The 24,504-nt window shown below is 46.8% G+C and overlaps 1 pseudogene across 1 annotated transcript; it reads left to right on the top strand.

The window, feature by feature from the left end:
• Window positions 1-273: 273 nt before the first annotated feature.
• LOC308467686 (E3 ubiquitin-protein ligase RNF4-like) lies at window positions 274-24,182 on the top strand (annotated as a pseudogene). The gene is made up of 2 exons: window positions 274-1,037; window positions 24,139-24,182. The product of its transcript is annotated as an E3 ubiquitin-protein ligase RNF4-like (transcript).
• The last annotated feature ends 322 nt before the right edge of the window (window positions 24,183-24,504 follow it).

Below are 24,504 nucleotides of genomic sequence, written 5' to 3'. Positions count from 1 at the left end.
GATAGAAAATTAATATTTGTGTGCCTGCTTCTTAGCCTAATCATGTTTCTTCCCACTTTAATGCAGTCCTGTAGAGTAACACTAAAGACACCCTAACTCAGGCTTCCTCAAACTCGGCCCTTCAGATGTTTTGAGACTACAATTCCCATCATCCCTGACCACTGGTCCTGCTAGCTAGGGATCATGGGAGTTGTAGGCCAAAAACATCTGGAGGGCCGAGGTTGAGGAAGCCTGCCCTAACTCCTCGAGATGTTGAACTTGCTCCCAGCTTCGGAGTACCTGGTATAAAAGAGACAACTCTAAAAAAGTCACAGTGCTCCAAAGCGTCACCAGTTGCATCAAGTTGCTTTAGAGATAGCATTCATGATCATCATTATCACATTACAGAATTGCTTGGCGACTAAGCAGGGAGCAGCACACGGAGATAAGGGGGAAAGCAAGTACTCTGCAGCCTGTGCCTCTCCCATCCCTGTGCATCATGAGTTCAACAAGTACAGAATGTAATGCAACCCAGCACGGCAACAGCAAGAGGGGCAGTCGCAACACCTCTGCAAGACCTCATAATACTCTGGACAAGATGATGGTGGGAACTGCTTCTGAACCCTGTATCCCCTCCTCCTCCTCCTCCCTGCCATCCACTTCCTCCCTGGCCTTACCTTTATTACAAACTGCCCTTACTGGCTCCCTTCCTGTTGCAGGGCTGAGTTTTATGGAACAAACTACTCCTTTCGGTGGTAGCAAAGGACCTGAGCACCAGGAGGTTCAGAGAAAGTATTGTGGATGCAAGACTCGCTCTGTGCAAACCTGTAATCAAAGGAAAATAGCTGTTGCAGCTGCACAAGTAGAACCACGCAGCCTTAATGATAGAAAAATTGATGTGGAAGTAGTTGACCTCACTTGCGAAACTTCAGAATCTATAGTTGTTGATCTTACATAAGACGATTCTGTTGTGCTTATTGGAGAGAGTGGGCAGCAGCCCAATAGAGAGTTCAGACGTCAACCATTGTCTGACAGCCTCATATTTAGTGGTGGTGGTGGTGATAGCAGACACACACAGAGTGGTGCTCTTGCCACTAGAAAGCTCCCCAGAGAAGTGGGAAGGAGGGAATTTGCAAGATCCTCAGGCACTTTGAGTTGTGGAATTTGCATAGACAGCTTTGCAGAGATTGTGCAAAGCGGACGGCTTATAGTGTCAACAACATGTGGCCACATCTTCTGTAGTCAGTGCCTCAGCAATTTTCTTAGGCATGCTAACTTTTGCCCAATTTGAAGGAGGAAACTCACTCCAAAGGAGTATCATCCACTTTATATGTGAAGACATGGGTGTTCCTGAACACAGTCTAATGTGGCTTTCATAAACATGAGTGAACTCCAAAGAACACACAAAGTATATATGACTTAAATATGACAGTTAGCAATTTCACTTTTTTCCAGTAGGCCTCCTTATAGTCCAGTTGTACTGTTTCAGCTTCATTTTGCTTTAAGGTTTTTGCAGCTCACATTTTTTGAGGTCTATAGAAGTTTGAAGAACAGCTTGGAGGATATGTTTGCTGTTGCCACATTGCTTTGTGCAGATATCTCATTTCTGTTCTAGTTCTGTTGCTGCTTTGAGAAAAGACTAATGTCTAGTGAACTCATTTATTCAAGACTAGGCTATTCATAGTCATCTATGATAATACAACCTGCAGCTTCTTTTTGCAATTTGCCTTGTAAAAAACCAAAGCCAACCACTCACCGATGGAAGTCTGTTCCACATCTACTTGTTTTCTAGTGGCAAACACCTCTTTCTGTTGATGTAGCCCTAATAAAGACCAAGGTTTATAAAACACTGTGGCTCATTTCTAACGCTGCATGCATAAATGATTTATTACAAATAACTCTTGGTGGTCCGAGTCTTCTCTTTAAGAGAATACAGCCATCATGTTAGATCTGAACAGCTTTTCCTGTCCAGGCATATGCTTATGGAGCAATTCATAATGGAGTCCGTACCTGTCAGATGGCAAAGGTGGTTGCTCACGAGTAAACAGGCAGGTCTCTGACCTGTCTTTTACAGGTTTTATTTAGGTGCAAACTATTTACAGTGCAGAACCCCAAAGTTCATGTTTGCCTCAATTGCTAGCAGAATCCGGGAGTGCTTGTTTCCTGGACCTCCCCCAGCATCAAAGTCTCGTTATGCCCAGCCTTTTCCTTCCCTCTTTGCGCTTTAGACTTCTGCGCAGGGTGGGCGAGGGAAGGGGCGTGCTTCCCTCCTGGCGGCTTTGCCAGGAGTGGTGCTGAGGCTCCCACCAGCATCCTCTGGTCCTTTCACCTCTTCCCCACTGGAGGTGGGGTTTTCCTCATCACCAGAAGAGGAACTGCTTCGCAAGATTTTTGGAGGCTCTCTGTAACACAACTGCCCCTCTGTTTCCCGCCTCTGTTCTGATGGCAGTTCCCTGACAGTACCAATGTTGCCACTTGGGGCAGAATCAAATCGATATGAGCTAAGCCATTTATGTGAAACACTTCTCAAATGGTTGGAAGAGGATAAAAGAATTATCTCCTTTTCATAAATGCTTTGCTGTGGGGAAGCTGCATCCATAGGGCCATGTTTCAAGCAGCAAGCATGTAAGACTTGAACCTCGCATGATAAAGTCAACTTGAGTTGCGGTGACTCACTTTCTCAGCCCTGTTACGTATTCATAGTGGAACTATGAATGGCTTGACATGTTAAACTTTTAGCTGCTGCTGTACTAATAGGTCTAATTGCTTTAAAAAGTTTTATGTTGATAACTTTCAAATTAAAGGCTTTCTCTTAAATGTATAAAAAATTCCTTCCAGTAGCACCTTAGAGACCAACTAAGTTTGTTATTGGTATGAGCTTTTGTGTGCATGCACACTTCTTCAGATACATAAGCACACAAAAGCTCATACCAATAACAAACTTAGTTGGTCTCTAAGGTGCTACTGGAAGGAATTTTTTTATTTTGTTTCGACTACGGCAGACCAACACGGCTACCTACCTGTATCTTAAATGTTTGCCATCCAATCTTCTGTTGGTAGAAAACATGGGATATCCAGATAATCAGCAGCATCTCACCAGGCCTTAATCTGCAAGGTATATGGGCTGTGGTGAGTCTCATAATATTTTTCCCCATGTTTATTTTTTATTTGATTTTAATGAGTCTCGTAACATAGTGAAACTTCACCCATTACAGCTTGGAGAGCCAGTGTTATGCTTCCAGTTCAGCACTGGATTGAACACCTTTTTAGACGTACCAGGTTGCCCTTCTATACCTCCACGGATCAGTTTCCGTAGAACCAAGAACTTTAAAGACATGCTTGTACATGCAGATATAATGGATAAGAACCAGCTGTGAGGTTGCGATATAAAGGGACATTTTAAATGTGGAAGACGTGCAGCATGTAGTTTAACAATTGAGATGAAATATTTTATCATACCTGGAACCAACAGCATTAACAAACTGGAAGCATTTACCAACTGTAATTCCCATGGAGTGGTATATGCAATTAAATGTATTTGCGACCATTGGTATGTGGGCAGTACTACAAGAACGGTTAAAACTAGAATACTAGAGCATAAGAATCATGTTTTCAACAAGGTGTTGAAAGCACCTCTTACATCTCACTTCTTAGAGGCTAAACATAAGGCAACGGATTTCAGATGGTTTGTCATTTATAAACATCACACTCCTGAGGCAAACACGGATATCTTAAGAAAGAAATTATTACAGAAAGAAATGTATTGGATTTTTAGATCTGGCTCCTTAATTCCATCAGGTCTCAATGCTTACATTGATTTTACTTCATTTTTATAATTTTCTACAACTCCATTCAATATCATTCTTGTTATTTTTTCCAAACTTTACCAACCCCGCCCATTGTTTGAACAAGATGGCCTGTCCCTTTAAAAAAATTTTCACCCTATAGTTTATAAACCTGTGATTGGAAACACCCAGTATCAGTCTTTAACATCAGCAGTAACATCTAGACCATGGGAGCGTTTCAGTCCTGTTCTTGAGTTTGTTTAAAATCTAAAACAGCTTATCTTGTATTCCTTTCTTTGAATTTGTGCCTTTTCGGTTTTTAAACCTTTTTGTAAAAGCAGCACTAGAATTTTCATAGTTGAGTCCTCAACCCTTATTACTGTGCTTTGCTTTCTTCAAGTTGGGTTTTGTTTAAAACTTGCCATTTAGGTTTTCAAACCTTTTTTGTAAATTCAGTATTAGTAATTGTAGTTTTGAGTCCTCTATCCTTTATTACTGGCCTTTGCTTTAACTAGGTTGAGCTAGGATTATAATACTTTAGAATTTTGGGGGGTTCTACGCCCTTTTTTTTGAAATTTTGGTCATTTAAAGTTTATGATTTTTCTATTTCCTTCTGAGGAAACTGAATAGTTGAGTGAAACGAGGTTTGTAGCCGGCATCCCATTAAGGCTTTGTTCAATTTTAGGTTGTTCTAACTTTTTCCTTAAGCTTTTTGATTTTTCTTATTATTTAGTTTATTTCCACAAGATAATATTTCTAGTCGATTACTTCTCGTTTCAGGGATTTTCACGGTATTTCATTTGTTTTGTGCAATTTCTCAGTTCCGTGACTGTCTTTTTTCTATTGCTGTAGAGGCCTAGCTGCACGCAACCCATATTAGACTTGCACATAGCCTGTCAATCATGTGGCATGGTTAGGACTTCCACAGATGGCATTGTCTCCGTGAACATGGGCTGTGGGGATCAAATACTCTGTGCAAATGCATCTGGTGTTACCAAAACCTATATGCATCCCCCAGCTTTCGAGTGGAGGTTAAGTTATGGTTACCAGATTTGTTTCAATGAATCCGGGAACACTTTTTTTTTTTGAAGCTGAGTAGCAACAGGGAGTCAGTAGTGGGGATGGTGAGGCAAAAGACCCTGGGCCCAAGCACACATGCATATTGTATAAAGGTGCAAAGCCCTTCTTTCTCACCCTGTGAAACATAAATGCGCAGAGTTTTTAAAAAACTGGGCAATGGTGCCTGCCCGTGGCTCCCGAGCCTCCCCCGATCTGTCAAAACAAAGGGGGAAGGGAGCAGGAGATCGGGGGAGGCTTGGGAGTCATGGGCTGGTGGTGTGCCATTGCCCAGTTTTTTTAAAAAAAACTCTGCACATTTGTGTTTCACAGGGTGCGAAAGAAGGGCTTTGCACCTTGCTTGGCAGAGAAACCATGCGCCTTGCGCCCCTCATGGGCGACAGCCACCCACCCATGACTCCTGAGCCTCCCTCATCAGTCAAAACAAAGGGGGAAGGAGGCAGGAGATCTGTACCACCGGACGTCCCCGGTTCCCCTTCAGCAGTGGTGGCGGAAGCGGCAGTCAGCAGCCAGGAGCCAGCAAGAGCCAACTGCGTTACCAGGCTGGCTCCGGGCTGCTGAGGCTGCCGTTGCCACATTTCCTGGGGACAGATGTGCAAATCTGGGGACATTCCGGGGACGGAATTTGTCCGGGAACCGGGGACGTCTGGTAACCCTAGGTTAAGTAGAGTGCTAAACGGAATGTCATTTCCCTTCATCCCTACCGTCACAGTTTCTGTGGCTCCATAATGAGTGGACTCGTGGTACTGCTTCACCACTTCTCTGCCTAGGGTTTCTGGGACAAAAACTCGCTGATCTGGCAATGTGAACCATCCTTCGTGAGGAGGTACTCTGGTTCCTCCTTCCTGATGGGCCCATTCTGCTTCTCCCTCTGTATAAATGGGCTTCATTTCCTTCATATTAATAACTGTCAGTAAAAGGGAGGCTATCACAGATTCTGGCGGAGGTTCTTCTAGGGCTGCATCCCTTGCTGCCTTGTCTGCCAGGTGATTGCCCTTTGCAGTTCTGGTGGCCTCCTGGCTGTGGCCCCAGCAGTGCATTACAGCAATTTTCTCAGGCGCCCATACAGCTTCTAAGAGATTTTCTAATTCTGGGCCGTATTTAAGAGCTTTGCCCTTTGCACCAATGAGTCCCTTCTCCTTCCATAGGGCTCCATGGGCATGCAGGGTTAAGAAGGCAAACTTTGAATCAGTGTAGATATTAGCACAGCAGCCTGCTGATAGCTGTAGGACCCTAGTGAGTGCCACAATTTCTGCTTTCTGTGCTGAGGTCCCTACTGGTAAGGGTTTGGCCTCTACTGTTTCTTCTAGGGTCACTACTACATATCCTGCCTTCCTTTTCCCTTCCCAGATGAAGCTGCTCCCGTCCGTGAAATATTCTGCATCAGGGTTCTTCAGAGGCTTATCTTTCAGGTCAGGGCGACTGGAGTACACCTCATCCATCACTTGAAGGCAGTCATGGAGTTCATGATCCTCTGCCTCAGGGAGGGGCAATAGAGTGGCGGGGTTCAGGGTATTTACAACCTGCAGGTGCACCTGTGGATTTTCACATAAGAGTCCTTGGTATTTGGCCATGCGATCATTGAAAAGCCAGTAGCTCCCTTTGTATTCCATAAGAGTGAAGACCGCATGTGGCACATTTACATACATTTCCTGTCCAAACGTGAATTTGAATACCTTCTTGACTAACAGAGCCATGGCGGCTACTGCTCGCAGGCAACGGGGCCATCCTTTGGCTACTGAGTCCAATTGTTCAGACAAATAAGCCACGGGTCGCTTCCAGCTTCCCATCCTTTGGGTCAGGACTCCTGCTGCCACCCCCCTTTGTTGTGATGGCCTGGGAGTCTGATTCAGAGGCTGAACCAGAGGAATCCCAGCCTGCACAGGAGTCCCTGCCTCCAGGGCCGGCTGAGCCGGGGCAGAGCCTTGAATCTGAAGCGCCTGCACCTGTGCCGGATCCTCAGGAGCAGACACCAGATGAATCCACTCTGGCTCCGGAGGTGATTGAGGACCCATTGCCTACAGGTGCGCCTCTCCCAGCCCTGTCAGGGGAAGGTGAGCCTCCCCCTGGGTCCAGTAACCCTCCAGCCTCTCCTGAGCTGCAGAGGCTCAGGGCAGAGAGGTGGAGGGAACTGGGTTCTCTCAGGAGGAGTGCTCGCCTTAAGGCCAGGAGAGGCGGGTCACCTGTGGGCCGGGACCGCCCCTGGCCTCAGAGAAGATAAAGGCCAGTCAGCCCGGTCCCAGGTTGCTGGAGCAAAGTCGTTGGAAACCTGTTTCTGCCAGCACCCAGACCTGTTCTTCCGGAGTTCCTGACCACGCCCGGCTTCCTGCTTTGGACCCCGCTTCGCCCTTGGTGGATAGTCTCCAGACCCTCGACCCAGGACCGGACTCTGACCACGCCTCTCGGTAACCCCCCCCCCGGGTCCAGCACATTTGTTCATGAACATACAACTGAAAGGGCTTATTTGGGTTCGGCAGTCCTAGGGCTGGGGCCTGCATGAGCTTGGATTTCAATGCATTGAAGGCCTCCTTCTGCTCAGCGTGCCACTCAAAATGAGCGTTCTCTTTTCCCTTGGTGCTCTCATAAAGGGGCCGGGCAAGGTTGCTGAAATCTGGGATCCAGATGCGGCAGAAGTCTGCTGCTCCCAGGAATCCGTGAAGCTGTCTGCAGTTAGTGGGTTCTTTAATAATGCACAGTCACTGTTACGATTCCTGTTGCCTCTCGTGGTAACTTCAGTTCTGCCCCTTAGGTGTGAAGGCTATTTGAGCTTGAATTTTAGATAGAAAATCACATCCCAAAAGGGGAATGGGACATTCTGGCACATAAAGGAACTGATGAGTGAGGGTCTTCCCTCCAATCTGGCACTCTTGGGGTTCCAGAAAGGGTTTTAGGATTTTATTGGCGGTGGCTCCCACAATTGTTACTGCTTGGTTGCTTTTTGCATTCAGGGGTTTAGTCAAAACAGAATATTGGGCCCCGGTATACACCATAAAGTCTATTAGGCGGCTCCCTATTTTGACAGAGACCATGGGCTCGCAGGGGCCTAATGGGAGTATTGAGCCCGGTCTGTCCTATTCATTCTCATACTCCTCAAGCTGCGCCAATCCAATTAAATATCGGCGGCTTCCTCCATTCCTTGCATATCTTCCTCCTTGTACTCTTCCACGCTGCTGTCCCCATCCTCTTCCTCTCTGTCCTCCAAATCCTTCCTGCTGTCCTTCTGTCCTCCCTACTTCGGGGCATTCCTGCTTCCAATGGCCTTCCTTCTTGCATATGGCACACTGGTTTCTTCCTAGCGGTTGACCTCTTCCTCTGCTCCTTCCTCTATTGAAACCTCCTCCCTGGGGGCTTGCTTCAAACACTGGGCCTTGGCTGATAGCCCCTGCCAGCAGTGCAGCTTTCTGCTTCATCTCCTTCACTCTTTCCTTCCTTACTTCAATCTCATGGTTCACAAAAACTTTCTGAGCGATAGTCATAAGTTGTTCAAGATTCATTCCCTCAAATCCCTCTTTCTTCTGCAGCTTTTTCCTGATATCTGGAGCACTTTGGGCCACAAAGGCTGCATTGACCGCTTGCCGATTTGCTGGGGCTTCTGGGTCAAAGGGGGTATAAATCCTGTACACCTCCATTAAATGTTCAAGAAACTCAGAGGGCGATTCTTCAGCCTTCTGAATCACTTCAGATACTTTGGAAATATTAGTGGGTTTTTGGGCAGCCCCCTTTATAGCCTTCAGCACCTCTTGCTGATAGTGCTTAAAGTAACTTTGTCTCTATCGGGATCCCATCCTGGATCTGCAAGGGGGTACATCTTCGGCAATACATTCATCTTAACCACCGATATTCGGCCCATCAATGAGAGTTTTAGATTTGACCATACCTCAAGATCTCTCTTGATTTCATTCCATAATTTTTCATAGTTATCTTTGTAAAGATTCAGATTCTTTACCAATAAATTCACACCCAAATATTTAACTTTTTTCACCGAAACAAGGCCTGTCCTTTCAAAAAAGGTTTTTTCTTTCCTCATTATCTAAGTTTTTTTCTAAAACTTTGGTTTTGCTCTTGTTTAATTTAAATCCTGCTACCTGCCCAAACTCTTGAATCAGCTCCAGTGCTTTGACTGCACTGGTTTCTGGATCTTGTAAAGTTAAAACCAAATCATCAGCAAAGGCTTTTAATTTATATTGCTTGGATCCTACTACAATGCCTTTAACCTCCTCCTCTTTCCTCAACATGTTTAACAAAACCTCCAGAACAGAAATAAATAGCAGAGGGGAAAGCGGGCACCCTTGCCTGGTTCCTTTCTCAATTCTGATTTCCTCTGAGACCACATTATTAACTATGATTTTTGCTTTTTGTTCAAAATAGATCGCATTAATACCATTTAAAAATTCCTGGCCAACCTCAATTCTTTCTAGATTTTTCATCATAAATAACCAAGAAACATTATCAAAGGCCTTTTCAGCATCAATAAACATTAACATTGCTTTACAATTTCTTTTCGCTTCCAGCCTTTCTATTATATCAATTATATTTCTAATGTTATCTTTCAAATGTCTCCCAGGCAGAAATCCTGCCTGGTCCTTATGTATATAATTTGATAGAACCTTTTTTAATCTATTGGCCAAAATGTTTGCGAAGATTTTATAATCCACATTAAGTAATGAGGTTGGTCTATAATTTTTTACATCGGATCTATCTTGATATGTTTTTGGAATCAGAGTGATAAATGCATCTTTCCAGGTTTCGGGAGCTTTGTCCCCTCTTAGAATCTTATTACACACATCTGCCAACGGTTGAATTAGCCAATCTTTCAATATTTTATAATATTTTGCAGAAAGACCATCCGGTCCCGGGGCTTTGCCTGACTGCATCTTATTTATTGCCATCTCAACCTCCTGTCTTGTAATCATGCCATTTAGTAGGAACCTTTTATCCTCGGGAGTTTCCTTCTGGGAACTCCCACCTGAAGAAAATGTTCTTTCCTCTTAGGGCACTGGTCAAATCCGTATAATTATTTCTCAGGGCCAAAAAGTATGTCGGAATATCTTTAAACAGAATTATTCCCTTCTCATCTATCTTTAAACTTTTTTTATAATGGTGGCCTAAAATAATGTCTCTCTGCTCTTTAGTTTTAAAAATCACCATACAGTCATGTGTGATCTTAGTATCTTTTTTAGGTCCAAATCTGTAGGCCTTGTCTATCCAGGAATTTAATTCTTCTTTTGAGAGGCCCCAGTACGCTACAAATTCTTCAATTAACCAATCCTTCAAATTATCCCGCTCTTTCTGGGGTATGCCCCTCAATCTCAGATTACATTCTTTCTGTTTTAGCTGCAGAGACGCAATTGAAATTTGAGATTGTCACTGATTTGCCTCTAAGTCAGGAATTCTCAGTTTCCAAATGTGCCAGTCTTGACTCATGTGCTGATACATCTGAATTAACTTGCGTCAAATCTTGTTTTAATTGAGCAAAGTCACTTTTTAATTCCTGTATAGACTTTTGATTTCTTCTTACTTCTGTTTTAATTTCCTGAAGCAATTGCAACACAGAGTCCTCAAAAGACGGTGACTTAGAATCCCTCCTTGCTTTGGTTTTTGTTTTCTCTGTCCTCTCTCCTTTCTCTCCCCCATCCATAACTTGCAGTTCTTTTGTTCAAGGTCAGTCTCAAACACAAAGGGGAGATAAGGAGACAGACAGTTTCTCTTCTCAAGCTTCTCCACCAGTCTTAATATACCAGTCAACAGTCTCTGTAACTTGTAATCCTTTCTTAATTCCCCAGAAGTTAATAACACAGTCACAATTTACAATTTATATCTGGGGGTAGAGGTACTGTTTAAAAGAGAAAGGGAAAAGAAAAACCTTTGAGTTTGGGCAGCTGCAGTTACTTTTTTTCCTCAATTAGGAAAACAAAAGTTGAAAGTGTCCTTTTCTTTACGACGTCACAATGGAGTCTAGTCTTCCCGACTGAGTAGTCCGCTTCCACAAAGAAAATACCTCGTAAATCCAAACTGTCTGCAAGGATTAAAACAATCTAAAAAGCATCTCCCCCCCTGCTAGAAGGAGGAATACAAAGGTTAACTTGAAAGTCTTTAGAAAGTCGTAAATTTTAGATCACGGCTTCAGCTAATGTAGCTGTTTTGTCTCTTAATCAGAGAGCCCCTGTCCTTTCCAAATGAATGTCCAAATTTTTAATTTATTACTCACTCTTTTCCAATCATAGTTGCTTGGAGAAATTGGCCGCTCACGATCACCGGACTCGGAGCTTCATGCGATGAAGCAAGCGAGTCTATTCCCAAGTGCCTCCGTCTCCAACCCCACCCGCTCTCGGAGCCCTTATCAAGAGCTTACTGGGGGGTGAGGGAGTCGTTCCAGGCACCGCAGGAACACCAAGTCCTCGGAATGCTCAATCCGAGGTTTTTAAGGGGTACCGCGTCACTCTAGTGGTTTCCCCAACCTTCAAAGCACCGGTGCTCTTTCCAGCGAAAGAGCTCACCCTTCCAGCAGAATGGGCAGCCAACATGGAAGTCCCATCCTTCTTCTTTCCTCAGTGGTAAAGAGGGTCGTTAAAAGATTCCTGCAATCTTGCCACATGGGCAGATGGGTTGCCATGATTGAGGCCATTAGGTCCTGCATAGCTTGCGGCTTTTCAGAAAAGGCAGGGTATGGGTTTTCCAATTTAGCAGATCAGTAGTAGGTGAATGGCACATACTGCATGGTAACGGAACGTGTTGGCCATTCACCGGTGGGTTGGCCCTGATCATCTGTGGCCCTGGGCTCTTGGGGTCCCAAAACTGCTCTCAAAGGGAACATTGAGGCTTGATCATCCTTTTTGTTACGAAGGAAATGTCTTCCTTTATATACCGATGGAGGTGGCGTAGGGGGGGGGGGGGGCTTATTGTATCGCCTTGCTTCATTTTTATTACTAACTTCTCTCCAGTATCAGTTATTGCATGCACAATTTCCCACAGGCTTGACTTTCTCCCAGTGGCTGGAGTGCCTATGGGGTTGCTGATGTCACCCTGGGTTGGAGTTGCAGCCACCTCTCCAGCTTCCGCTCCTCCCACAGCTCCCAGGGCCTCCAATGCTGAAGTGTCTATAATCTTTTTCCCGGGGGGGCTTGGACTTGGGCAGCTTGGGCTTGATTTCGTACCAGCGCTGGGTCTGGCAGTGGGGGGGTGCATCCAGAATGCCAGGTGGAGCTCGTAATAATTGAACTACAGTGGGTTGCTGGACTGGAGGTGATGGCACAATTCTGGCCGAAGGGGCATATGGAGGTGGAAGAAGAAAATCCTCCTCTTCTGGATGGCCCTGGTGTATCTTCTTAGCAGGGGCTGGAGGCTTGGGTTTCTCTATTTTTTTCCAGGCCTCCTGCTTTATTGCTAATATCTTACAGGTGTCTCCTTGCACTTCTTTATCCATGGAGGATTTTTTCATGCAGGCGTTATACCATTGATCAATATAGGGAAATTGATCTGGGTGGCCTCCGGGGTCCCTAGTTACTGAGACCCAAACTTGCCAGCACAGTTCCACATCAAAACTACCTTCTGAAGGACATTTCGGAACTTGGTTTGGCCAATTCAGGTCACAATGCGTCCTCAGAGTCTCTGGGGTCAGTTTGACACCATAGTCTCCTGAGAAAGTCTTTTTGAAATTTGCTATAATACAGTGTTCGCTGCAGCAGTGATGGAGGGATCGTGGCACCGTCCGTCCGGCGCTGGAGTGGCGCCGGCGGCAAACTGCTATACAGCGCATGTGTAGCGTCGCTACGTACAGCGCATGTGTGCGACATCGCACATGCACTGTCCTTAGTGGTTTGCTGCCAGCACCTCTCCAGCGCTGTACGGACAGTGCCAGAATCCTCTGCTCGCGGCTGTAGCCGTGAATGGAGCATCCTCCATTCATGGCTCTAGTGGCGACGGAGGTATCCTGGCACTGTCTGTACGGCGCTGGAGTGGCGCTGGCACCAAACCGCTATTCAGCGCATGTGCGGCGTCGCTACATACGGCACATGCGTCGTACGTAGCGATGGCGCACATGCGCCCTACATCGTGATGCCCGCTCTGGGTGTCACAACACCTTCCTTCGCTCCTGGATGCCATATCAAAGAAGGAAAACAAATTAGGAAAAAATCCAAACAATCAATACCATTATTGCAATCACAGTATTCAATGATAATTAATGATGAAATAGCATGGAAAGTTAAAAAAATAAAACAGAATTTTTTTGAGCTTGCAAATGAACCAGGAAAGTTGTTAGCATGGCAACTAAGGAAAAATCAACAGATAAATTATATAGGTAAAATTAACTCCAATGGGAAAGTTTTGAATAAAACAAAAGAAATAAGGGAAGCTTTAAAAAAATATTTTCAAAATTTATATAAAAGAGGAAATGAAAAGATAACCAGCATACAGGAATATATAAAAAAAGAGTCATTTGACAAAGTGTGATGGCCTGGGATTCAGACTTGGAGGCTGAACCTGAGGGATCCGAGCCTGCACAGGATTCCCCGCCTCCAGAACCAGCTGAACCGGGGCTGGGGCATGTGCCTGAAGGGTCCTCACCCGTGCTGGATCCTCAGGTGCAGGCATCAGCTGAGTCTGCTCTGGCTCCGGAGGTGATTGAGGACCCATTGCCTGCAGGTGCTCCACTCTCAGCCCCGGCAGAGGAAGCTGAGGTTGCCTCTGGGTCCGGTAACCCTCCAGCCTCTCCCGAGCTGCAGAGGCTCAGGGCAAAGAGGTGGAGGGAACTAAGTTCCCGCAGGAGGAGTGCTCGCCTCCAGGCCAGGAGAGGTGAGTCACCAGAGAATCGAGGCCGCCCTATGTCTCGAGGCAGATAAAAGCCGGTGTGCTGGTCCCGGGGGGGGGGTTACCGTGCAGCGTGGTCCGTGTCCGGTCCGAGGCTGAAGCGGGGCCCAAGGCAGGGAGTCGGGCGTGGTCAGGAACTCTGGCAGAAAGCAGGACAGGGTACCGGCAGGAACAGGTAACCAACAATGTTGCTCCCGCAACCTGGGACTGGGCGGGCTGACCTTTATCTCCCTTTCCGGGAAAGGGCATCCGCCTTCTGGTTTTAGGAGCTAGGGATGTAGCGGATCCGGAACTGGAACCGGGAGAAGAACAACGCCCACCGGATCTGCCTTTGATTCAACTTGCGGGTGGTCTGGAGGTACTCCAGGTTCCGGTGGTCGGTTCTCACCTCCACCGGGTGTTGTGCCCCCTCAAGATGATGGCGCCAGACCTCAAAGGCCACATTGATGGCCAGTAGTTCCCGCTCCCATACAATATAGTTACGCTCCGCCGGAAGGAGCTGGCGGGAATAGTAGGCACAAGGTAACAGTGGCACATCTGGTCCGTGTTGCTGGGACAAGACGGCACCGAGTGCCGTGCTGGAGGCGTCGGTCTCCACCACGAAGGATCGAGAGGGATCAGGATGCTGCAGAATCGGCGCCCGCTGGAAAAAGGCTTTCAACCCCTGAAATGCCTCATCTGCCTCCTTGTCCCAGGAAAATGGCGTCTTGGGGCGCAGCAGTCGGGTCAACGGGGTGGTGAGATGAGCATAGCCTGCAATGAAGGTCCAGTAATAATTGGCGAACAACAGGAACTGCTGTAGGTCCTTGCGGTTCTGGGGTGCCGCCCACTCCTGAACCGCAGCCACCTTCCCAGGATCCATCTGCACCCCATCTGGAGAGAGTCGGTGACCAAGGAAGTCTTCCGACCGCTGATGGAACTCGCACTTGCTGAGCTTAGCATACAGGTGGTGCTCGTGCAAGCGTTGCAGCATGGTCCGGACATGCCCCTCGTGGCGAGCCGGGTTGAGGCGTTCCCAAAGTAAAGGAAGGATTGAACTCTGATTAATAAGAACAAACACAGAGGCTTGAACCAGCAAGACTCTGGGAAGGGTGCGTATAATAATCTGTCCCTGCACCCCCTGGCCCAGGTCGTTTTATTCACAAAAGAGCTTTTTACAGAGTGTTCGTAAGAACCAATCAGATTTCTTCTGAGCATTTCAACAAACCCCACGTGGGAACAAAGTTAAACTACCAAAACTAATTAAGCACACAGATTTCTGGGGTAAACAAAACAGAACTACAAAGGAGAGCATTTGGCAACCCCGGAGGTGATAAACAAGCAATATACATGATAAGGAGGATGGCCAGGAGGACAGCGATCATTATCACCTTTATGTGAGACCTGTTTCCTGTCCCTAAGATTAACATCCTAAGATTAACATATCAGAAAAGCTACATCAAAGAAACTGCCCACTGTCTTTGATGACCCACGATGCCTGCCTGGCGAAGCAGCTGGCAGTGTACGTGACTGGTCAAGAAAGAGAAATGGAACAGGGATGCAGGGGTGTAGATTGATCATATCAAAATAGTTTAAACCCAGTCAACGCAATGCTTTCATTGCTGACACAGATGGCTTACTCTATATTTGTTATAATTCCTCGAGGACTTCCGGTCAGCGCCATTAGCGAACGGAGGATTCCCTTCGTTCGGAGGGAATTGGCTCTGCGAAAATCGGGTCCTGAGCGCTGCGGCGAAGTGGGAACCCTCAGAAATCGCAGGCAGTGAAGCCTGCGAACGTGGAGACTCGGCGGGCACCCTTCAGCGCCCCCCCAACTCGCGAGGAAGCCTTTTTTTTGAGGCTTCGGAGCGGAACGGGGGAGAGGCGCGGTGCTGTGAGTTGACTGCTGCTTTCGCGGAGCGAAGCCGTGTTGCTGTTGCTAGAGAGCGCTGATTTCTTTCCTGGAACATTCGGACTAAAAGACTACCCGTGAGTAGGTGAAATTGGACTTAAAAGATTGCGAATTGGATTAAATTTTTAAAAGGAAAAAAGACTGTGAATTGGAATGAAAATAAGGACTGAATTGGCTACCGCGGCGGGAGGTACATCCAGGAAGTCCGCTTCCCGTCTTGTAGATAGTGTAAAGCATAGAGACTTTGAGCTAAAACGTTGAAATTTAACCTGAAAAGAGCTGTTTTCCGACCTGAGAACTTTCTCTGAATCTACCCTTCTGAAAGTAGGAAAGGAAGGGGTTTGTTTTTGGACTGTGTAAAGTTGCTTAAAGAATAATCTGCCAGTGAGACGTCTCAGCTGTCAAAAGCTGTCAAAGAGATCTGCTGACAGTAAGGTGGATATATTGTGGCCAGCTTCGTTGGAAAAATAATTGGAAGGCTACTTTTTGGAACTGTTTCTTCTTCTCTGACTACAGTTTGTTTTTTTCTTTTGTTACTTTAAAAGGGAAAGTGACTGCTTTGGACTGTTGTAACAGTGTCCACCTAGGGGGACTTTCTGAAATTGCAACAAGGGAATTTTCCACTGGTAAACAGGAACTACCAGATCACTACATCTCACCGTTTTTTATTTATTTAAAATTTATTTTTTACATTATTTGTTTTGTTTTGTTTTTAAGAAGAGTTTAAGATAGTAGAGGTTAAGGTAACAGGGGTACTGTGTTATCTTCGTGTTCTTGTATCACAAAAAGACGTCTAGCAGACATTCCTAAAGGAGTGCTCAACAACCTTTGCCTATTCTTTTCTAAAACTGAGCAACTAGGCAGGACCCATGTCAGTCTGTTGAGGCAGCACTGAGCATCAGATAAATTTGCGGAAAGGTAGTTATACTTCTTTGATTATACGTGACAAAACAACCATCTGGCAAACTAACATGAGCATAATTAAAAGTAATCTGTTGAACATGTGAACAATTTCAAGTTGGCCTTCCTGTGTCCAGACAGCGAGTTGCTTCCTTACTGCAATTCACAATCTGAGCACAAGAGGTGTCTAGCGGTGCTGCAACTCTAGGTGTGTATAATGATATTGCACCAAGGGGTAACTTTTTGTGTCACTGTTCCCCAATCATGGAGATTGGTATAACCAACGATAGTATCAGGAATCCATGTTGGGTGTAGTGAAGGGTTAACCTTCTGTGTCTCGAGGCTGAGAGGAGGCGCTTACAAGGGAAGTAAGCCAGGACGTGACGAAAGCAGCTTAGAATGCTGTGAGCTGAGTGAAAAGTGAAAGCAGCTTAGTTGCACAGCTGCAGCTGAGAGAGAAGGATGCAAACAGGTCGCAAAATGCAGCTTGAATCAGATGGATTGTAAATATGCTATTTTTGAGCAAATAAAGTGCTATTAGGAAAGAAGAAACGTGTGGGACTGTTTTACTGCCTTTTCTACACGGACGCTGTGCAATTCTGCTAATTGCTTTACAACCTGCAGAGGAGTGCAGGGGAGCGTGCCGGACAACAAGAGTAAAGCAATAAATCTTACCTAACATGGTTATGGGTCAACGTGAAGCGTGTGAGGAAGGGCTTTGAAGCTTTATCTGCTGGTCGTCAGCTTGATCGACTGCCGGAGACTTCAAAGAGGCAGATCGGAGGAGGCTGACGGAGGCTGGGAGCCAAGAGCCATGACGTCCGGAATTTCCAGTTTGGCTGAGTGAGTACTTTTGGGAAAAGCCAACAGAAGGGAAGCAATGGCTCAGCCCCATGAACATGGCTTTGGTTTTAAACTGCCATGTCAGAAACTGACTAGCCAAAATTGGCTGCAGTGGAGCTTTCAAGTGGAGCTTTTGCTGGTGGGGGAGCAGCTGTGGAATGTAATTCACCCCACACAGAATGCAGCTGGGAAAGCAGAGGCTAATAGGGCTGCAGAGCAAAGTGAAGTGGAGAAGCGTGTGCTTGCTTTTTTGGCAGAGAGTGTGGATGCTCATCTGGTGCCTGTTGTCCTGGGTGCAAGAAAGCCAGAGGCTGCTTGGCTAGCACTCCAAGAAGCTTGTGGAGCTGGAGTGGGAAGCAAGGGCCGAGAAGGGGCTGCATCCGAAAGGGAGAGGCAAGATGGCGCCGGCCACATTCTTGAGTGCCGATACACAGCTGGGCGGAGCTGTGAGCCCCCACAGGGGGGCGAAGGGACTGTTGCTGTTGCTGTTGTTGTTGCTAGCAATGCTGCTTGTGCTTTTGCTGAGCCTGGGAGCTGTGTGGATGCTGCAACGTGTCTGTGTGAAGAGAGGCCAAGTGTTGAGAGCCCTTCACCCTTCAGAGGGGGTGCAGAAAAACGTCCTGGAGACCCCGTGAGCAGTGGGGGGGCAGTGAGCATTGAAAGCTCAGAGACGCCTCTTTCTCCAAAAGCTGCCAAGAGTTGTTTACGTCGTGAGTCGGAGCCTGGGAAGCTGAAAAGTGCTAAAGGCTTCAAGGTCAGCCACCTGCAGCAAGTAGAGATAAGAGCTTCAGAGTTGTGTGGGAACGCTGAGACAAGTCCAGTCTCCATGGCAACTGAGAGAGTTGCATCTACGGAAGCTGTGAAGGTCGTGGGCAAGTCTTCCTGCCGGGGGGAGTCTGTTGCCGTGACAACCAGAGAGGACATCTGCAGAAGCCCCAAGGAGGGGGGTAGTGAGGAGATTGTTGCCCTGGCGACCCAGGAATGTAAACAACAAGACTTTCTCACTATAATAATTGACTCTGGTGCCTCAAATTCGTTGGTGCCATCTGCTGATCTTTTGAGGAATTGCAGGACAGTAAAAACTGAGAAGTTTGTTAAGTTTGCAGATGGAAGCAGAAAAAGGCTGACAGAGACAGGACTGTTCTTCTGTCCTTTCCTTAAGCATGAAGTCAAAGCTTATGCAGTGCCCGGTTTAACTAACTGTTTGTTAAGTGTGCATGATCTATTGATTGATAATTTTCAAATTTCTTTTTCAGGTGACAAATGTGAATTTTCCAAGGATGGGAAACACGTGTACACAGTGCAGTCTAAAGATAATTTGTTTGCTGTAAATGTGCCTTTTTCCACAGGAGAGGATGACACCGAAGATGCGAAGGGCCAATGTGTGAATGTAGCACCCCACAATGGTTGTTCCCATATTTGGCACAGACGCTTCGCTCATTTAAATTGGAGATTTCTCCAGAAAGCACCAGAGCTGACACAAGGGTGCAAATTTAATGTTTGTGACAAATTTTTAGATTGCAATGCATGTAAACAGGTGAAAGTTGTGACATGCTCATATCCAAAGTCAGAGAGGCAGACCACACAACCCTTTGAATTAATTCATGCAGATTTGTGTGGACCCATGTCTGTTGAGTCACTGGGAGGTTCGAAGTTTTCTTTGCTTTTGATTGATGATTTTCGAGGTCTGCTTGGACCTTCTCTCTGAAAACGAAAGGGGAGGCGGCTAAAATAATCAGAGATTGGATCACCGCAGTTGAGGTAACCTTTTCCACCAAAGTTCGTGGTTTTCAAAGTGACAGAGGTGCTGAATTCACTGGTTCTGCTTTACAGGATTTCTTTAGGGAGAAGGGGATTAGCCACAGATTGACCGCTCCTTACTCTCCGCAACAGAATGGGGTCGCAGAGAGAAAGAACAGGACGGTGCAGGAAGCCGTGTCTGCGATCCTGTGGGACGCAGGGCTACCCCAGAAATTTTGGTCAGAAGCTTGGCGATATGTGGTCTATACGGAGAACAGAGTGTACAACTCTAGTGTAGGAAATACACCGTATTTCTTACTTCATGGAGATAAGCCTAAGGTACACTACCTTCGTGTGTTTGGTTGTGAGGCTTGGGTGCTTATTCCAAAGGCTCTACGCAAGAAAGGTGAGCCAAGATCTAAAAGAATGATCTTTGTAGGGTATGAGCCTGGCTCAAAGGCCTGGAGGTTTGCGTACCCAAGTGGAGACCAGTCTAGGTTGGTTATCAGCAATAGCGCTGAGTTCTGTGAGCAAGCTGGTTGGAAACGTCTGCACGCTAATCCAGACGTGCTTCCACAGCAGTTCTATGACTCAGACGAGGAGGAGGAGGAACTTGTTGCTGGGGACCATGGTCCAGAGCAACAGAGTCCAAGGCAGGGACAGCTCAGGATCCCTCAGAGGGGGGAACCTAGAACACCTCCTCAGGCAAGTGTCAAGTTTGAGCCAAAGAGTGAGCCTTCTTCACCTGCTGGACCAGCTGTAAGGCCCAAGAGGCGCAGCAGGTCAGAGGGGGAAGACACTGAGGATGATTTAGCTGGACCCAGTGAAGCGGCAGGGTCACCAGGAGTCACACTGAGGAGATCAGCGAGGACAAAGAGGCCTCCTGATCGGTACGACGCTTCAGGCGTCTGGGTAGGTTCTGCAAGACGTGAACCTGAATCCTTCGAGGATATTCAGAGTTTACCTGAGGAAGAAGCAGGCAAGTGGCACAGGGCAATGGACAAAGAGATGAAGTCCATGAAAGATCTAGGTGTGTTCTCACTCACAGAGTTGCCACCGGGGAAGCAGGCTGTGAGTTCCAGGTGGGTTTACCGCTTGAAACCCACTGACGCTGGAGAGCCGCAGTATAAAGCCAGGTTAGTTGCTCGAGGATTTACTCAGAGGAAGGGAATACACTTCACGGAGGTGTATTCGCCAACGTCACGAGCGGAGACTCTGAGAACGCTTTTAGCTTGTGCAGCACAGAGAGGCTGGAAGGTAAACCACTTTGATGTGGATGTTGCCTACCTTAACTCAGATCTCCAGGAGGAGCTGTACATGATTCCTCCTCCAGGGTTTGAGAACTCAAGGCAGGATGTTGTGTGGAGATTGCACAAATCCATCTATGGATTACGTCAATCTGCTAGAAACTGGAACATGTGCCTGAATGAGGCTTTGGAGAAGCTAGGTTTCAGGAAGAGTCTTGCTGACAGTTGCCTGTTCCTTAGAGGATCAGGAGACTCACAGGAACTGGTGTTGTTTTTTGTTGATGACGTGCTTTTCGTCTCAGAAACAGATGGACAGGCGGAGAAGTTTGCCAAAGAGCTAGGTAAACGATTCAAGCTTAAACAGCTTGGTGCTGTCAAAACCTATCTAGGTGTCAATGTTGAGCGTGCACGGGATGGAAGTTTTTTGCTCAGCCAGAGAGGTAAAATTGAGCAATTGCTTCAGAAAATAAGGCTGAGTTTAGTGCTCTTTCAGAGGTGTGCAGAGAAGTAGAGTTCTATGCTTGTTTGGTGCAGGAACTCTGCGAAGTGGATTGTCTGCCGATACGTGTTTTCGAGGACAATCAACCATGCCTGCGTTTGGCAAAGTCAGGTCAGTTCAAGGCCAGAACGAAACACCTAGACATTCGCTTTCGGAATGTGTGCCAGAGTGTTCAGGAGGGATTAGTTGCGCTGAAGTATTGTCCCTCTGCCAAGAACCTAGCTGATGGGTTCACGAAGCCACTCACCTTCCAAAGACATGGGGAGTTTTGTGAAGGTCTGGGTTTGGGATGACCAAGGGTCGATTCTCCCCTCAGGCGCGAGACAAGAGGGGGTGTTGGGTGTAGTGAAGGGTTAACCTTCTGTGTCTCGAGGCTGAGAGGAGGCGCTTACAAGGGAAGTAAGCCAGGACGTGACGAAAGCAGCTTGGAATGCTGTGAGCTGAGTGAAAAGTGAAAGCAGCTTAGTTGCGCAGCTGCAACTGAGAGAGAAGGATGCAAACAGGTCGCAAAATGCAGCTTGAATCAGATGGATTGTAAATATGCTATTTTTGAGCAAATAAAGTGCTATTAGGAAAGAAGAAACGTGTGGGACTGTTTTACTGCCTTTTCTACATGGACGCTGTGCAATTCTGCTAATTGCTTTACAACCTGCAGAGGAGTGCAGGGGAGCGTGCCGGACGACAAGAGTAAAGCAATAAATCTTACCTAACAATCCATTTGGAAAACCACTTTCCCATGTGTGTGGCATGTGCCATATGAAAGGGCTGTGTACAAACAGGAATCATACAGTTTTCTAAGGCAGTGTGCATATCATATGTTTCACTCAAACAAAAATGAGAGACATTAGCAACTTGAAGAAGTGTCAGGAGGAAGATAGATACAATGAGTACTAGGTATCAAGAAAACAAATAATATACATATAAAAATCAGCATAGAGTTCATATGTAGCTGAGTAATCAAAGCTATTAAAAAAGTCTCTGGTGCTTCTGGAACATCATGATGCTAAAATCGTGTCCTGGCATCAGAGTCCAAGGTTTTCATCATTCCCCATGTCACCTTTGGGCATCCCTCAGCCTTTCAAGGATGAGGATGGACACGATGGACTTTTGCACGGGGCTGCTGAGCCTGTAGAGGCAGAGTCAGGATCATGGTCCTTGCAAAGTCTGGAATGGGATTCTGCAGGCCTTGGTGCCAGCGCATGTCTTGGCCCATAGGGATGGATACAGCGACCTGGAATCCACAAAGGACCTGAGGAAGTAAGAACAGTAGGGCATCCTGCCCCTAGGTAATTAAAGGGACAGGTAATCAAAGGAACAGGTCCCTCTCACTGCGGGTTGGAGAGCTGCTGGTACATCACTAGAGGTCGTTCCAGAGGTCGTTCCAGAGATACCTCTTCCCTACAATGGCATTTCATAGGAGAAAGTTTATTAGGAAAGGAAACAGTTAATTGCTTTAAGGTAAAGAGAACAGGAGTTTAAAGCGCAGGAAAGACATCCATCAACAATATCCTTAGCTTGTGTCAGAGGAACGAAAAAATATTTTATGCATTGTTTATGCAGCTGCTAAGCTCCCTGGTGAAAAAATGCATGGCTGTCAATTACATTAGAAAATAATGGACGGAAAGATTTCGGAGCAGAATCAGCATGTTGATTTCCTTCTGAAATTATATCTTTGAATCCTGTATGGGAATGAACATGAGAGCAAATGTGTCAAGAGATTTTTTCAGTGTCAAGAACAGAGCAAGTAGATTAAAACCTAGCATAGGAGAAAGATAGGAATTAGCCAAATGTGATAAAAAAAATCCCACTTCACACAAAAACCACAAAATGCAGTGGAAGTGTAGGCTGGTCTCTGTGAGTTTTCTGATTAGCTGCAAAAAAAATGCCAGTTATTTTCAGAATCCTTATACGTTAAGCTATGTCAGAGGCTTAATGCTGTCCAGCTGGCATAGATAAGACTCCGGGCTCCCAGCCAGTTCCAAACTATTTGATTTATTTGACAAAGTTCAAAAGTACATCTCCAGCGTTTCAATCAGCGTCCATCCCCTTGTTGCACAGTTGCCGCGTCTACTCTTTCTTTTTCCTTTTCCATACCCAGCATGCAAGTCTGCGGAAACCCCTCCCCTGACTTCCTCTGTGTACAGAATGACTTGTTCCCGGCTCATCCTCCTCCATCTCTACGTCAGACTCACTGTCAGACGACAGGCTGCTAATGATCTCTTTAGGCTCTCTATAATTGCTGGTTTCTGTTCTTTCATCTTTTCCCGTTTGCCTCTCCCTGACATCCACCCCCTCCTCAAAGGCCCCCTCCCGCTCAGGAGACCCGATTACATCCCCTTCTCTTTCCTCAGAGGTGGTAGGGGAGAACCCCGCAAAACTACCGCAAAACTACCCTCTTCCTCATCCGTCTCTTCGAACACACTCCTCCAACCCCCAAGTCCTGGTGTTCCCCAGTCTACTCCTTCGTCTTCTTCCTCCTCCTCGTCCACTGCTGGGAAACCTTCGAATTCCTCTTTGTCGTCTGTTGTTTCGAACACCTGTTGTAAGGACCTCACCTTGCCTTTGGGTTTGTCCGGGGAAAAATTGTGGAACTGTGTGGAACTGTGGATACATTCTCCGCGTTGTTGTAAGCAAACTCTGCCAGGGCTAGTTTGTCCACCGAATCATTCTGCTTCTGACTTACATAACACCCCAAATACTGTTGTAAAACAGGATTCGCCCTCTCCGCTTGCACATTGGTCTCGGGGTGCCTCGCCGTTGTAAAGCTCACTTCCACCTGGAGCAGCCCCATGAGCTTGCACCAAGGTAAATTGCGAGGTAAATTGAGCCCCTCGGTCCGAGACCACCCTTGCAGGTACCTCATGCAACCTAAACACGTGCTCTACGAACAACTTGGCTGTTTCTTCCGCCGTCACGGTGTGCGAACAGGGCACGAAATGGCACATTTTGGTCAAGAGATCAACCACCACCATGACCGCTGTCTTACCCTTACATTTAGGCAGATCAGTGATAAAGTCCACGCCTACCACCTCCCATGGCTTCCCTGCTGTGGGCAATGGTTCCAGCAACCCAGCTGGTGCCGCCCTTTCCCCTTTGGCTCTCTGACATGTGTCACATCCTCGCACATATTCCTTTACATCCTCTCTCGCTCTTGGCCACCAAAATTCCTGTGTGACCAGTAGCATGGTCTTATGCTGTCCAAAATGCCCCGCCGTGCAACTGTCGTGGAGTTGCTTGAGGATTCTGCCCCGAAGGTTTTCTCCTGGAACATACAAGGCCCCTTTGTGGTACAGTAGCCCCCCTTTCACCTCGAAACCCCCCTCGGCACCCCCTCTTTCTCTTAACTCCTCCATTTTTTGTCTGGCAAAGACATCGTCTCTGAGCATTTGCATCAGTTCATCGTCCTTGACTAACGTCCCCCCGCACAACCATTTGCTCTCCAGGAACATCAGTCTTGCCACAGGAGGCCCTTCCCCCGTCATATACTCAGGTTCCCGGGAGAGCGCATCCGCCCTTGCATTCTGCTCTCCCGGCACGTATTGGATCTTGAAGTAGAACTTGGCAAAGAACTCTGCCCATCTTATCTGTCTCTGGCACAACACCCGTGCCGTACGTCAATACTCCAGGTTTTTGTGGTCAGTGCACACCAAAATTTGGTGCTTTGCCCCAACCAGGAAGTGCCTCCATTGTTTGAACGCAGCCACGATCGAAAGCAATTCCTTATCATAGATGGTG

This window comes from Podarcis pityusensis (assembly GCF_964106645.2).
Source record: "Podarcis pityusensis genome assembly, chromosome: W".
Classification (NCBI taxonomy): Eukaryota; Metazoa; Chordata; class Lepidosauria; order Squamata; family Lacertidae; genus Podarcis; species Podarcis pityusensis.
This window is presented reverse-complemented; position numbering and strand designations above follow the sequence as displayed.